The sequence below is a fragment of the Electrona antarctica genome (assembly GCF_951216825.1).
Source record: "Electrona antarctica genome assembly, chromosome: 23".
Taxonomy (NCBI): Eukaryota; Metazoa; Chordata; class Actinopteri; order Myctophiformes; family Myctophidae; genus Electrona; species Electrona antarctica.
The window spans coordinates 14,972,323-14,987,448 of record NC_136804.1 but is presented as its reverse complement, the minus strand read 5'-3'; the positions used below and the strand labels follow the sequence as shown (position 1 = coordinate 14,987,448).

The following is a 15,126-nucleotide window of genomic DNA, read 5'->3' as shown; positions in this document are numbered from 1 at the left end:
AAGTAGTAAGTACCCTGCCCTGGTCGATAATTCAAAATGTAGTACTCAAGTAAGAGCACTAAATATATTTGCAGTAAAATGTACTAAAAGTACAAAAGTAGAAGGACTCCCTGTGAAAAGTGCCTGGTTCACTGTTCAAAATGTAGGCTACTTGAGTAAAAGTAGTAAGTACCCTGCCCTGGTCGATAATTCAAAATGTAGTACTCAAGTAAGAGCACTAAATTTATTTGCAGTAAAATGTACTAAAAGTACAAAAGTATAAGGACTCCCTGTGAAAAGTGCCTGGTTCACTGTTCAAAATGTAGGCTACCTGAGTAAAAGTAAAGAAGCGAGCCGATCTACAAGCCAAGTTAGAATTGATGAGGTGAAATGTTGGCATGTTTTCTAAAATAAATGACACATGGAAGAGTTACTGTCGATGAGGGCTAGGTGTACTACAATAGACAAAGTAAAAGATTGCAATTATGCAGATGTATTAAGTAATTATGTATGTAAGGAACCTGTTACGGTGAGTAGGGATGAGGACTCAAATGCAGGAGACACCACTGAGGCAGAACAATTAAACTTAGAAGGATTCATTAATCAAACTCAGGATCTTCCACAACTGGGCAAAAGGCAGATAAAACTCAGAATGCATAACAGGAACTCACCCAACAGGGAACTAACGAACCAACAAGAACAATGCAAACACAGGACTTAAATAGACCCAGGATAACAGGGCACAGGTGAACTCAACTGACAATCAACACTGGGATAGGCTGGGGGACTAACAGGACACAGGTGGAAACACTGACCAATTACAAGGTTAGACAAGGCAGGAAAACAGTAGGCTAACTAGGAAGACAGGAAACACTAAAAACAATACTACAAAATAAGACGAACAAAACCAAGGTAACAAACAGTGTAACCAAAACAAACAAACAGAACAGTCAGGAACACATGACCAAAGACCAAAACAGAGCGTACTGAAATGACAAATCTTATCTTAAGTCCAAAAGCAAAATAAGGACAGTCAAAGTCTACAGTGCGAGGAGCGGACCGTGACAGAATCTCAATGTTCGAAAACATAGCCTAATGTTTATGTAGCAGGGATAATATATTATGGGAGATAATGACTACACCACCCTCACAGATAGGAGTGAGGGATCCTACAAACACATTAACCATATATTGTATTTATATTGGACAAGGTAAGTGAACAAAGGTAAGGTAACCCAAATTGGTTAAGTGTTCAGAATGAACAGAACCAGAGGCTGATGTACCAAAAAGGTTTATTCAACATCAAGTTTATTGAATCTTAAAAAGGAAGTTGTGTTAAAATACGAAGGGAAGGAGGGGTTATTATGATCATAAAAAATCACACCCATGTGAACTGAGTCGTGCAGTGACGTCACACACTAACCAAAGCAACCGTGCTCATCTGGCCACGTACAGGTACACACATACACAGATACAGACAAAGCTGGTTGTTGGAGTGGTTTGCACCACTCAAAAATGGGACTATAAGCCCACAAGTGGCAAATTGGTGATGAACGGTGAAGGCTAACTAATTGCACACAGCAAATAAACAAATCAAATTAAGTATATGCCAATAAATAAATAAATATATATGCCATCCAAATTCACATAAAGTAAAAATATTGCGACCCTGGTTCGCAGATGACTATGAAAACCTGTAAAACCTGTCTGTCGTGCCGTCAGCCCCTGTACACTCAAGACACTGCCCCCGCTGCCACCCTTAGATCTCCATATATGGAGCTGACCTTTTCCGACATTCCATATGTTGATCTGACCTCATCAAACCCTGTACGCTCAAGACACACTCCATATATGGCCAGTACAGAATTCATTCCATATGTTGATCTGACGCCCCATGCCAAAGCGCCAGCGCTCGCCCAGCAGTCTGCTGTCACCCAGGCGGATGCGTGCACGCAACCTCAGAAGCCCTCAGGGCGCCTTACTGGTTAAAGGGAAACTTCACCCTTTTTGCAAAAGAATATATGTTTAATGACATTTAGAAGATTTAGAACACTTTCCTGGTGGTCTTTGTGTGTAATGTGTGGTTTTTAGATATTTTAGATTTTAGCAGTGAGCCCAGTGTGTTCATGTCAATCATGTCAATTAGTTTTTTTCTACTTAAAGGACCACTTCACCACTTTTCAACCTATCTTCATATAATTGGTCCTCACTAATGATCAAGATAAAATAGCACAATTTGTTCCTACTCAGTCTGTGTCTCATTGGAGGGCTGTGGGCAGTTCAGAAACCCGTCCACCAGTGACATCTTCGTTAATATATATATATATATATATATATATATATATATATATATATATATATATATATTCAGATTTTAATTATCTTGAGAACTATGTTTTCCATTTTTGCATTGCAACTTTACTCGAGTAAAAGTACAAAAGTATTGACATCTGTTATATTGTTTTGTTTTGTTATGTTATGTGTTTGTTTTGTTATGCATTTCTTTGGTTGTGTTTTGTCTATGTCTGTCAATGTTTCATATACAAAAGAAAATTAATAAAGTACAAATCAAGGGTAAAAGTACTCATTATGCAAAATGCCCCATTTCAACTTTTCAAATGCATGGAAATCTTTTGAAAATAGATCTACAAAATAAATATGGCACAGCAAAAGCACAAAGTAAATAAGTAACGACAGCAAATAAAATCAAAAACAAGCAATAATAATATTAATGGCCCAGTATACACCCATGTCCTCAGCCCTATTAAAACCCAAGCTCAAATATAGATAAAATATGTCACGGGAGGGAAAAACAGTGAACGGATAGTTAGTCCGGACTACAATAAATCACAAATAAAACATTTTATGGTTCAGCCCTCAATACCAATTCATCCCAGCAACATCGACAAAAATATACAAAACAATACATACATATAGGCTCTCTCTGATAGAAACATACATACTCAAGGCTCCCTCTGATACACTACAATGTGATAACCCAGGAAGGCTCTGGGAGATAAGAGTATAAAGTAGGCTAACAGCAGGCCTAGCATTTTGAACATTATCAAAAATCCTCTTAAAACCCATCCTCCCTACCCTGTATTGATGGCAGTGTCCCAGCTCTGCAAAACAACTCTATAAAAGGGAATATAGTATATGCCACCGATACCTAGCATAGACAGGGGTATTTAACACCAAAAACAATGAATGTTTCTCAGTATGAAATATAAAATAAAAAGATTCAGAATGTGAATAATTGCAGAATGGTAAACAACAGATCACATACAGTTATGGGCCCCACTCGCACACTCACACACACACCTGACTTTGCAACTTAAAGTTCTTTAGTGACCCTAACTGAACGCTCGTTGCAGGCCTGAGTCGTGGCTTGGGTGCGTTGTGGCCTACAAACTGTAGTGGCCGCTTCACTTGTTTCACAAGCAGAAAATAAAAGTGCACGTGCTCATGTAGAGTACTCACAAGTCCAGGGATATGTTAGAGGGGGAATGGTGAGGGTTAGCTGCGTGATGGTGGGAATGCAGCACAGGGAACAGCAGCGATGAAACACTCCAGGAGAACAAACTCCAGAAGAAACACTCAGGAAGAAGAAACAGTAGAGACAGCCACTCTTCAGCAGGGCAGTGTGTTCCAATGGAACTGTGATGCTCACAATTGCCAGTGTCCTGAAGCAAATAAATCAGCTAAGCAACAAGTCCATATACTACATCATGAAGAGATAGTTGTAGCTTGTACTTAAACCAATCACTTAGAATGCCAAGCTATGCATTTACAACATAATACAAAGCCATGTGATGTTGTGAAAATGCTAATTGCTAGTCACAATATACATACACATTAACTGTTACACTCAGTAACATTTAGTTACAGCACAGAAACATTACACAGGCATATTTACCTCTTGCAGATCAATAAAATGGTTTAATATGGTATATTTTATGGTTGGCATTCTAAGTGATTGGTTTAAGTACAAGCTACAACTATCTCTTCATGATGTAGTATATGGACTTGTTGCTTAGTTGATTTATTTGCTTCAGGACACTGGCAATTGTGAGCATCACAGTTCCATTGGAACACACTGCCCTGCTGAAGAGTGGCTGTCTCTACTGTTTCTTCTTCCTGAGTGTTTCTTCTGGAGTTTGTTCTCCTGGAGTGTTTCATCGCTGCTGTTCCCTGTGCTGCATTCCCACCATCACGCAGCTAACCCTCACCATTCCCCCTCTAACATATCCCTGGACTTGTGAGTACTGTACATGAGCACGTGCACTTTTATTTTCTGCTTGTGAAACAAGTGAAGCGGCCACTACAGTTTGTAGGCCACAACGCACCCAAGCAGGTATGTTTTCCGTGAATCGTGATTTAGATTATGTACCAATGCCAGGGTATAATTGGTTGACGATGATGATACGCTTCAGTGTCAATTGACCCAGCCGATTACATTATACCACCAACCACTCAGAAAAGTAAATATACATACATATATACATGTACACATATATGGACACATGAGCATAATGACGTGTTAAATATATGGACCAGTGCCAGGGTATAGTTGACGGTGACGTAACGATGACGTGTTCCAGTGTGACGTCAAACAAGCTTATAAGTAATTACCATCATCATTTTTCAACACTAGTGCGTGCTCTGCTTGCGCACTAGCTACTTGTGTGCCACAAGCAAGTAGGCACTCGACAGAGTGCAGTTCTAGTAACAGTGTTAAATAGCTCTATATTGTGACAGTAATTATTGCTATAGAGTGTGTTCAGTAACAGTGTTAAATAGCTCTATATTGTGCAGTAATCATCGCTATAGTGTGTGTTCAGTAACTGGTATATTCCTGTCTCTCCAGCTCTTTAATAAATAGAAAAGGGTTTAAAAAAAAAAGACATTTCAGGTAGGTGACACATTTTCAGCCAATCAGGAGAAAGTAGCTATTTATGAGCCTAATGTTCCAGTTCTAATTGTGTCTGTTACATTACAATTCCACTTGTTTAATCTGTATCCTGACTGCGTTCCTGATTGGATAAAATTGCTATTCCAGTTTCAGAAAATGCTTTTTCTGTTCAACAAAAAGCTGGAGAGACCGGGAGACCTGTTACTGAACAAACACTATAGCAATGATTACTGTCACACTATAGAGCTATTTAACACTGTTACTGAACACACACTATAGCAATGATTACTAACCAAATGGACCCCAATAGTAGATCTTTACACTCTCAATAGTTTAATTGTTGTTAAGCAGCTGCTTAATTTCCAAAAAACTACAGAGAATGTAGAAGATTGCTACTTTTGATCCTTTGTTTGTACAATGCTGATGATATTTATATATTACTATAGTGGAATGGTTAGTGACTGTGCTTTATTAACATGAGTGCCTGGGATCGATTCCCGCCAATTTTAAAGAATGTTTGTCCTTTTACCAATCAAACAAACAAACAATACTCTTTTCACCTCTAGTCGATTATGTATTCAGCATTTGAGCCACGGACCACCATTTGAGGCCATTTAGCCTCTCAGACCCATTTGAGCCACTGACCACCATTGTGAGTCTATAAATGTAAAATGGTGGTCCGTGGCTCAAATACTGAATGAATAATGGACCTCGACTAGATGCAAAAACAATTGTGTTTGTTTGTTTGGTAAGAAAGAAAAACAATCTCAGTCCTTGACAGGGACTTGAACCCGGGCCCTGATGCTTACAAATTTCCGACAGTACCCACTCGGCTACTGGATTACAAAATAGTAGTAACATCATCTATATAAACATCATAATCACTTCACAAGTGATAACATGTTTGAACAAAAACAAGTACTAAATAACATTTCATTATTTACCTGCTGCCTCCAGACGACGACGGACACGGTGTGTGACCCTTTTATATACTCTATGTGTGTGATGTGGCACTTCCAAACAAACACTGGGCGTCACTTTCTTCCGGTGTGAGGCCACGCCCGCGAGTTTTTTCCCGCGAGTTTCATGTAGTCATAATAGTCCTCCTACGTTACATCCGGGTCCCATCCGCTTCTCATTGTAAATACTAAATAGCTACATATGAACGCGTGAATCTTTTTTTTTTTCAGAAAGGAAGCCATTGAGGTCTTAATGGGTCCTCAATGGGTCTAGAATTATTAATGTAACTGTAAAGTGTCAACGACAAAGACAATATATGACGTGAAAGTTTCCTTGAGCAGAACCCGGAAGTGGCTGACGTCACGCCTTAAATAGACAATAGAGACAGGGATCTCTAACCTGCTAACGTCTTCAGTGGTCTAGTGGGCTAGTCTTCCGTCTTGAGTCCCAACATCATAACTTTGCCAGTTCAAGCCCCGTTGGTAATTTTCAAACAACACAGACTACTTGTTTTTGTCAGGTTATGTTTAGGGCTAGTTTGACATACGGACCCCCATTTAGTGGCATTTCTATCTCTGGGACCCCCAGCAACCGACAGGAAGGTACTGCAGGGGGTCCCCGGACCCCAGCCACCGACAGGTAGGTATAGGGGGTCCCCGGACCCTAGCAACCGACAGGTAGGTACTGTAGGGGGTCCCCGGACCCCAGCAACCGACAGGTAGGTACTGCAGGGGGTCCCCGGACCCCCCAGTCTGAGACCCACTTAGCTCTGGTCCATAGCTCATTAGCTAATGCGTTGCATTTAGACATTAGAGCTATGGACCAGAGCTAAGACTCACTGTGCTATTGTAGGCTATAGCCTCGCGTTGCGATACTAATATACCAAATCCGCCTCGGGGCATATGCCTATGCCTATTGTTATTAGCCTCGCGTTGCGATACTAATATACCAAATCCGCCTCGGGGCATATGCATATGCAATAGGGGCGGGTTTAGTGTGGCTGCGCCAGGCTATATTGTTATGTCAGTCCGTAATAAACACTGAAGTTGTTGCTTTGCATGAAAGTAAGGATAGCACTCAATCCATTGATTCACAATACACTTTTAATTATATTACATGAAGCAGACAGCCCTGTGATTAAACCTTTAGCATTACACTGCAACCACACTGTGGTTAATAATACGTTTTTATTCACAATGGAATGTTATTGTACTCCTAATATATCATGGAGGTGTAGTCAGCACAGTAGATTCATATTTCAATTCAATCGATATGGGACGTTAAAATTGTGCAAAACTCTGTTTAATGAATTGCCTCTTCTGCTACATTAAACATTACTTTACATACCTGTTAGACTCCTATAGAGCATGTTGACATGGATAGCTTGGTTAGTAGTATCTCTGTTATAGTTAATGCAGTTTGATTGATTAAATGAATAGCCTATTTTATTAGACAAAAATGTAGTACTGCCAAAACAAAATATTTCACATGCAAGTAAAGGCATGGTGTTGCAAAGCAAAAAAGCACTGGTAGTAATAAGTACTATCCAAGCTTCTGGATATAGGGTTGGAAGCCCTACAGCGCTGTGACCTGCTGACTGCCTCACCTTAGTCCTGGTTTGAAGCCCTACAGCGCTGTGACCTGCTGACTGCCTCACCTTAGTCCTGTTGAAGCCCTGTAGGGCTTCAACCCCTGACTGTGACCTGACTGTGACCCGCTGACTGCCTCACCTTAGTCCTGGTTGGAAGCCCTACAGCGCTGTGACCTGCTGACTGCCTCACCTTAGTCCTGGTTGGAAGCCCTACAGCGCTGTGACCTGCTGACTGTCTCACCTTAGTCCTGGTTGGAAGCCCTACGGCGCTGTGACCTGCTGACTGCCTCACCTTAGTCCTGGTTGGAAGCCCTACAGCGCTGTGACCTGCTGACTGCCTCACCTTAGTCCTGGTTGGAAGCCCTACAGCGCTGTGACCTGCTGACTGCCTCACCTTAGTCCTGGTTGGAAGCCCTACAGCGCTGTGACCTGCTGACTGCCTCACCTTAGTCCTGGTTGGAAGCCCTACAGCGCTGTGACCTGCTGACTGCCTCACCTTAGTCCTGGTTGTATGTTCACATTCAATATGAAATGCACTATTTCACTAGAGTGTACAGACGCTGTGTTCAGATTACCACACCTGAAACCCACTTTTAATATATTGTCTATCATAAAGTAGGCTAATACAACATCATTTGTGTGAAAATGTTAATTATCATATCAATATTTACAGCACCCAGACAGCTCTGTAATTACATTGATTGATTGATTGATTGAAACAGTTTGCAGAATTACAGTATATTTCAAGCACAACTCAATACAAAAACTGTTAACTGTGAGTGGACGACACCATAAAGCATTACACTTGTTTACAAGAGAATCCACCTTGTTCAATTCATCAAAACATTTAGAGACGTACAAATAGACACTTCTATAAAGCCAAAGAACAGAACAGGAATTCATCATAAAGGAGGTAAAAAGGGAAAAGAAACATATACAGTGAGGGGGAAAAGGGGTGGGTGGGGGATTCCGATTTCACAGGGGCCAGTTTCGGTTTTGAAGGAGTCAAGGGATTCGCATGTCTTAATGACATTTTGGTGTACACCCTTTACACACACAAAAAAAAGAGTAGCAAATTATAACATAACAGCTCATCCTTTTCTTGTTTGTCTAACTAACTAAACCCCCTCCTGTTTTCTACTTTATTGGAATAGCCAGCATTTAAAACAATCTGTTTCCCTCCCTTCTATTTGGGAGACACTTTGATCTAATGCAGTGTTTTCCAAACTGTGGGTCTCACTCAACAGTAAAACAGTAAACAAACCAACATACTCCTACAGTTTAAGTCATGACTGTACTTTAAGTATAGCTGCAAGCGGGAACTGTCTTTTTAAATGTATTTGATACTTTATTTAGTAGTAGTTTAACCCATTTAGACCTGAGGACAATTCTACAAATGTCTTCTAAATCATGACAATTTTCTGAAAAACCTATATTTTTATGTCAGTGGTGCTCAACCTTTTTCATGTCAAAAATGCCATAAAATTGTATCTGTTTTGCACAAATAAATGTCACAACCACCACTGGGACGATCAGTGAGAAACCGTACAACCCCAGTATAGGCCAAGAAAGAAGCTTCACATCTGGATTTGTTCTTTTTCATTTATTTAATTTGTTTTAAAACATTCTCATATGATCAACAATATTGTTCAAATCAATACATTGACACAAACTTTAGACCTTTCCATCATCCTGCCATAGAATGTATCCATTCTGACATTTTCAATCGACGAGAGTCTAAGGTCACAAGGCTCAATACTAGGTCCCATCTTATTTATTATATATATGCTACCTCTGGGTCAAATCATGCGAAACCACAATATAAATTTCCATTGTTATGCGGATGACACGCAATTATACGTCCCCATAAAGCCTGGTCACTCTGACATCACCTGTATCGAGGCCTGCCTAAGTGACCTAAAAAATTGGATGTCCAGAAACTTCCTGCAACTAAATGAGTCCAAATCGGAATTAATTATATTTACCCCTCACTGCCCAAACACACAAATTGCTAATAATCTTACCTCCAGTCTTGGTTCCCTCTCCAGTAATCAAAAAACGAAGGTCCGAAACCTAGGTGTAATGTTTGACCCTGAGCTGTCCTTTGATTTCCAGGTGACTAAGGTAGTCCAGTCTTGTTTTGTCCAGTTGAGACAATTAGCTAAGGTCAGGCCATTTCTTATTTTTTCTGACCTATAAAATGTCATTCATGCTTTTATCTCTTCCAGATTAGATTACTGCAATGCACTTTATTCAGGTATCAGTAAACAGAACATTCACAGACTACAACTGATACAAAATGCAGCTGCTAGACTACTGACGCGCACAAAGAGAAGTGAGCACATTACACCTGTCCTTGCGGCACTTCATTGGTTACCTGTAAGTTTTAGAATAGATTTTAAGATTTTATTACTTGTTTTTAAAGCTCTAAATGGTCTGGCACCCGCTTACATTCGTAATCTTTTAACTCCCTACAAGCCTGGCCGCTGCCTGAGATCATCCAGCTTAACCCTATTAAAGGTTCCAAAATCTCGCCTTATCACAAAAGGCGACCGGGCCTTTGCTGTACGGGCCCCTCGGCTGTGGAACTCACTGCCTGAGGATCTCAGGCTGGCAAACTCAGTATCCTCTTTTAAATCGCGGTTAAAAACTCAACTTTATTGCACAGCCTTTTTATGAAATGTTTTAATCGTGTTTATTTTGCTTTATTCTTATTGTATTTTACTGCTATTATTATCTGTAAAGCACTTTGTAAACTTGTTTTTGGAAAGGTGCTATATAAATAAAGTTATTATTATTATTATATTCCTTACCTAATATTAGAGTCTAAGGTCATATTCCTTACCTAATACTAGAGTCTAAGGTCAATTTACAATTTAGGCATTTAGCAGACGCTCTTAATCCAGAGCGATTTACATCAGCAATAACAAAAAGCATGGCCTACATCACATATATAAAAAGTAGTTATAACAGTGTATACTCAGTTATAACAGTGGAGTATCTATGTAAACTATACATACTATACTATATTATACTACATGTGTACTAAATTGCTATGACTACATAAAATGCAATTCTAGTGCTGTCTACGTAACATGCTATAAATCTGTTTAAAATACTATCTAAGTTTACATAAAGTGCTATATTTAAAATACTATCTAAGTCTACATAAAGTGCTATCTAAGGGGCTAGTGCTACGGGCCATGGTGGAGTCTGAAGAGGTGGGTTTTCAGACTACGGCGGAAGATTGGGAGTGAGGCTGCAGTTCTGATTGTGATGGGGAGTGCATTCCATAGTTTTGGAGCCAGAAGGGAGAAGAGTTTGGGACGTGTGGAGCGTTGTCCCGGTCATATGCCTTACCTAATACTAGGCTGCACCCGGAATCCGCTGATACTAGAGTCTAAGGTCATATGCCTTACCTAATACTAGAGTCTAAGGTCATATTCCTTACCTAATACTAGAGTCTAAGGTCATATTCCCACCTCGGTAGACTCGATGTGAAGTTGGGATTCTTGCATATTTAATTTGCTGCGGTTTTGCCTTCACACTTATCATTAGCAGGGACCTTATCAATGTGTTCAATTCATAAACTACACAGTGAAATATATATGTGTTCAAAATATATATACTTTGAGTGACAGTTAGGACGTAAAGTGATGGTAACGTGGTTGCAGTGTGTATCGTCGGGGACTGGACGTGTGTGCGTGCGTGCGTGCGTGCGACTGTGCATGCATGGGTGCGCAATAACGGATGTCTTCTACAACTTTACTAACTTGTTTTAAACATTTATAAAGCAGCGGCTAGCCTACTAAAGACATACATTAAATAAACCTGGTAGGTTAACAGGAGTAGACTACTGTCTACACAAACACACACACCACTTTTATCTGCGCGTGCGTGCGTGCGTGGTGCGTGCGTTCGTACAAATCCAGATGTGAAGCTTCTTTCTTGGCCTACTGGGGTTGTACGGTAAACCCTCCTGCGCTCTCAGATCAGCCGACGCTGGGACAACGCTCCACACGTCCCAAACTCTTCTCCCTTCTGGCTCCAAAACTATGGAATGAACTTCCCATTACAGTCAGAACTACAGACTCACTCCCAATCTAAACTATGGAATGAACTTCCCATTACAGTCAGAACTACAGACTCACTCCCAATCTAAACTATGGAATGAACTTCCCATAATTTCAGTCAGAACTACAGACTCACTCCCAATCTAAACTATGGAATGAACTTCCCATTACAGTCAGAACTACAGACTCACTCCCAATCTAAACTATGTGTGACCCCCGCTAATAAATATTTGAGACAGGACCCTACATTTAAATGGTACAAAATTAACATTTATTTTATTTATAAAAACAAGTTACAAAATGACTTTATTTGCATAGCAAAATTGTTAAAAGTGTTTGAGATGACACTGGGAATGGGGAGAATGGTTATTAAAACAAAACTAACTAACAAATCAAAAGAGAAAGGAACAGTGGTCCTTTATAGGGGCCGCCTGTTCAACATGGACCTATAAGCAATGACAACCAAAGTTCAGTATGCACAGATGTTATCAGAACAGCATGGACCTATATGCCAACCCTGTCTAACACATTTCAACACTACAGTTCACAACATAATGTAAGCACAATATACACACACACAATGTAATGTCTATAAACCCAATAGCCTATAATCTACAAACTGTCAATAATATGCAAATCAATAAAAGGATCCCCATACCAAATATAGCTCTCAAGATAAACACATGAACTCTCGCTCAATGGTGTCACACAGGAAAACAACCAGGCCACTGTCTCCACCTGTAGCTGTTATGCAATCACATAATCCATGCAAGTTAGACCCAAAAGTTACAGAACACACAATACCAGAAATATATTAACCCCTCTTTGTTCAGCTGTGCAGAAACGATAATATAGTACTCACACTTCTCCAGTTTCAATGCCTACACGTTTGGGGAGGCCACACCCCAAACAATTGACAGGAAAACATCCACCATTACAGCAATAGTACAGACCTGGCAATATAAAACAGTCCCATTTTAGAACATACAAAAATATAATAAAAGTGCATATACAAGAAAACAGGCTTACCCCTTGACAGATCGGCTCACACATCCCCCTCTCAACAACACTCTTGGCAGTGTTGTGAGGCCCCATGGATTTCAGACCTGCTACCTGCCTGTTCAGAAAGGCTTTAAATACCCCTGTCACTTATGACGTCACTCATTTCCCTCTGCCTCCCTCTAGGGGCTACATTCGGAATGAACTTCCCATTACAGTCAGAACTACAGACTCACTCCCAATCTAAACTATGGAATGAACCTCCCATAATTACAGTCAGAACTACAGACTCACTCCCAATCTTCCGCCGTAGTTTGAAAACCCACCTGTTCAGACTTCATCATGGCCCGTAGCCCCTCCCCTAGCCCCTTAGATAGCACTTTATGTAAACTTAGATAGCATTTTATACAGACTTATAGCATGTTACATAGACAGCACTAGAATTGCATTGTATGTAGTCATAGCACTTTATAGTAGGCTATATAAGTATAGTAGGCTATAGTATATATGTATAGTTTTATATGTATAGTTTAATTATATAGAGATTCCACTGTCACGTCCCTAGCTTACACATGTTTCTTGAATATTACGCTTTATGTATGTGATGTATTGCCATGCTTTTCGTTCTTACCTAATGTAAATCGCTCTGGATTAAGAGCGTCTGATAAATGCCAAAATTGTATCTGACTCCAGATCAGCAGAGCCGTCCAGGTCTGTACTACACGAGCGCTAACACTTTATGCAACCTGGAGGCTGCAACTTTGTGCAAATGTGCAATGGAACCGAATCGCCTCCAGTCTCTTGCTATATGTATATATCCTGTACACTACATTGTATCGTGTGTGTAATACCAAACTTTTCCCGAGTGGTTGAACTGGTCATCACTGGCTTTAGACTCTTATCTTCCGTGAGTATATCACTTCTGTCACCATGTGTAGTTACTCTATTCTTGTGATAATGTATAGAGACAACCACGTCAGGATAACATACAACTTTATTGACAAACGTCATCTGACCAAGTCCTTCTCATTCTGTCTCATACAACCTCCCAAAACCAGGTCCCTGGAATATTTGGTCCCTAGTGTTACCGTTTTCCCTCCGCAGCTTCAACCCGTGGTTGACAGCTCTGCATGGAAAGGGGCTCGTTATGGTAACTTAACAGTCCAACAACTTCTTGGTAGAGAACGGTCGTTTTATTATATCATTGAAGGTCAGGTGGTACAACACTTCATACAATCTGCTTTGCTGTATTTCTCTCTTTCTTACTGTATTTATTTATTATCCTCTCGTTACAACTGTGTACATTTCTTCTCCTTGTATAACATCCGCACCAGCACATTTACGTTCAGCACACGTCATCACGTTGACTCCCAAGACCCACCCCCTTAAAGGGCCATGCAGGCCTGGCATATAACACTAGTGTCAATTTGGAGGTCCTTGACATGAAAAGGTTTGGGAACCACTGTGCTATAGTAGGCCCTATTCCGTTTTTCATGATTGTGGAGGATTTGGGAAAAAGATGAAAATCACGAGAAAAGAGCATACTATAGTACATATATGTCAAACTCAAGGCCCGGGGGCCAAATCAGGCCCGTGAATGAATTATCTTTGGCCCGCGGGATGATATTTAATCAGTATTAGAACTGGCCCTCTGGTATATTGCACGGACCACCATAATACTACAAGTCGCATTGGCTTGTGCCTGCGCTGCCTTAAAGGGATTGTGACTTTTTTTTTAACGTTTTTTGAATTTTTCTTAATTTTTGTTTTGTTTTGTCTCAATTGCACCCAAAAAAACTGAACTTTGAACATTCAATAGATTTTCTGTGGTGCTGTCACAGCCTGCAAATCCCATATATGTCAATGGGATTTGCCAGCAGATGTCACTGTTTTCACTGTTTTGCCTGTTTTCATTGCAGCTCAAAAGGCTTCCAAATCCCAGAGAAAACTTCATACCACACACAGAAAATCCACTGAATGTTCAAAGTTCCGTTTTTTGGGGTGTAATTGAGGTCATAAAACCTAAAAGAAAAACCGCGCGCACACACACACACACACACACACACACACACACACACACACACACACACACACACACACACACACACACACACACACACACACACACACACACACACACACACACACACACACACACACACACACACACACACACACACACACACACACACACACACACACACAGCTCATTAATCATGCAAACCCTTCAGCACTACTAAATGGAGCTTATTTTGCATAAGGGGTTGTGGGTGGACATACTCGCCGTGTGTACATGCTTTTCTGCTCGTAGTCCTGAAAAAACTTTTAATGATTTTGCATTTTATTTTAACACAAATCTTCTCTTCTGGGGGCCCCTGACAAAAAAAAAAGTATGTGGGGGTCCGTGGCCAAATATATATGAATTTGGAGGTCCTTGACAAGAAACAGTTTGAGAATCACTGATTTAGGAGGCATTTGTAGAAACGGCCTCAGGTCTTAACCGATACCATGCCACCATTGACTGACTGTGGCGCCAGTGCCAACAGAATGCACGAAAAAGGCCGCGAAGAAGACCCCGTGAACCGGAAGTAGTAATCGGCCATTTTCCAGCA

The 15,126-nt window shown here is 40.5% G+C and overlaps 1 long non-coding RNA gene across 1 annotated transcript; it reads right to left on the bottom strand.

Moving 5' to 3' along the window:
- Window positions 1-11,889: 11,889 nt before the first annotated feature.
- On the bottom strand, window positions 11,890-12,676 carry LOC306916490. The gene is made up of 3 exons (XR_013788985.1): window positions 12,545-12,676; window positions 12,378-12,468; window positions 11,890-12,259 (listed from the first exon to the last, which is right to left on the bottom strand). It is a non-coding gene; the product is annotated as an uncharacterized lncRNA (long non-coding RNA).
- Window positions 12,677-15,126: the final 2,450 nt, after the last annotated feature.